Raw genomic sequence first — 2291 nt, 5'->3', positions numbered from 1 at the left:
GGGGCGGGAGGCCTCTGGACTCCGCTCATCACCGGGGCTGGGAGGCCTCTGGACTCTGCTGATCACCTGGGCTGGGAGGCCTCTCGGCTCCGCTGATCACCGGGGCTGGGAGGCCTCTCAGCTCTGCTGATCACCTGGGCTGGGAGGCCTCTTGGCTCCGCTGATCGCGGGACCTCCGACTCCGCTGATCACGGGGCCAGGAGCGGGCCGGGAGGCCTCTCGGCTGATCACCGGGGCCGGGAGGCCTCTCAGCTCCGCTGATCACCTGGGCTGGGAAGCCTCTCGGCTCAGATGATAACCGGGGCTTGGGGGCCTCTAGGCTCTGCTGATCGCGGGGCTGGGCCGACTCTCGCCTCCCTGATTGCGGGGCTGGACTGACTCTGGCCTCAGCTGATCTCGGGGCCGGGAGGCCTCTCGGCTCCGCTGATCGTGGGGCCGGGAGGCCTCTCAACTCTGCTGATCCCAGGCCTTGAGGCCTCTCTGCCCTGCTGCTTCAGGGCTGTTTGGCTTCACTCTGCATGGAGCCTGAGTATGCAAATTAACCACCATCTTTTAGCTTCTATAATTGAAACATTGTATCTTTTGGAGTTGTTGCTTCAGGAGCTCAGAGCCCCGCAGCTGCGGGGATCCTTGACTTTCTCCATCGCGGGGCAACCAAGCCTCCTATTCTCAGCTGCCTGGCTGCCAGCCGCCATCTTGGCTGACAGTTAATTTGCATATCTCACTGATTAGCCAATGAAAAAGGTATTGGTCGTACGCCAATTACCATTTTTCTCTTTTATTAGTATAGGATCCCTGATAAAGTTCCAAGAATAAGATGGCTAGATTATATGTTAAGTATATTTTTACCTATACAGGAAACTATTTAGAAAACATTTTACATTCCCAACAGCCTTATATGAGCATTCCTGTTTCTCCACATGCAAGCTAATATTTGGAGTGAGGTCAGTTTTGAAGAGGAATTAAGAGAACAGGGAACTCTGGATTTGGCAAATTACTTGAATTGACTAAATTTGATATCCAAGACATAGGAATTGTTCAAGAAAGAATTGGAGGGAGTTAGGTAAAGTAGAAAAATCAGGGGAATAAGGAGAGGTGTCAAACTCATTTCACCAAAAATTGTTATACAGTTTCAGCTGAAGATTATATGCTTATTCATGGATGCTATCGCTTAAGCAGAGATCGGTGAAAGGCATGACATACTACATTGGCTCCTGCACCATGAAATCATTTCTTTAAAATATATTTTAATATTGAATATTTTTCTTGATAAAAATGCACTATTTATTCTCATAGCTAATAATAATTATCATTCATTCAATATATTTGTTTTTAGTAATATGGAAATTAATATGCTATTACCCAGCTGGTCACCAAACCATATTTGCTCTCCCCCCATTATGCCTAGGTAAACAAGGATCAGTTACTATTACTTCAGCCTCCTAATGTTCTGCGATCCTGATTATGAATACAATTTATTCTACTCAGACTTTTACTATAGATAACTTTTAAAGCATAACATAGTTTTTTTTAAAATTTCTATGTTCAAAAATATTTGTTAGTTACTTAATGCAAAATCTGAACTTTATTATATAGAGTTTAAAATCTAAATTTGACAGTAATTTGCTATTAATTCTCGCCTTCAATTTTCTTCACCAAATATTACTTTTTAAAACTATTAGCTGTAGATGAGCCAACATATTTTACAAATTTATGCTTAATTATTTCAATACTTTTTTCCCCCCCTCATATCTCTTCCATTCAGATCTCACTTTCCCTTTAAGGCTTTCTTCAATTATACGGTCTTCATTGAAAGTTCCAGGCAAAATTAGCAAACTTATTCTCAGATATTTGTTGATATTCTGTTTATAGTACTTACTACTCCAGATAATAATAAAATCACTAGTAATCTATATATGCATGTCATATCTGCACTAGATTATAAATCCCTTAATATCACAGACTGTACCTTATTAAATTCCATTCATTCCCCACTTCTGCATTACTACCTTGGAACACAATTGCAGTAAATGGGGACTGAATTAAATTATAACAGAGTCAAAAAATTGTCATAAAATACTTCCAATATTACTAAAATATGTATTAAATTGAATTTCCAGGTCAATAAAAACTAATAAAGTATAATATTTTTTATACTTCAACAGACAGAATAAAAAAGTAGAAAAAATAATGTCAAAAGGGATGCGATTGAATTATTTCGATAATTGGCTCTCTACTTTCTTTCACCTGGATAGAGTCACACATTTATTATTGTATAAATTAATAAATTA

This window comes from Myotis daubentonii, chromosome X (assembly GCF_963259705.1).
Source record: "Myotis daubentonii chromosome X, mMyoDau2.1, whole genome shotgun sequence".
Lineage (NCBI taxonomy): Eukaryota > Metazoa > Chordata > Mammalia > Chiroptera > Vespertilionidae > Myotis > Myotis daubentonii.
The sequence above is the reverse complement of the archived record's forward strand: the minus strand, read 5'-3'. Positions refer to the sequence as shown.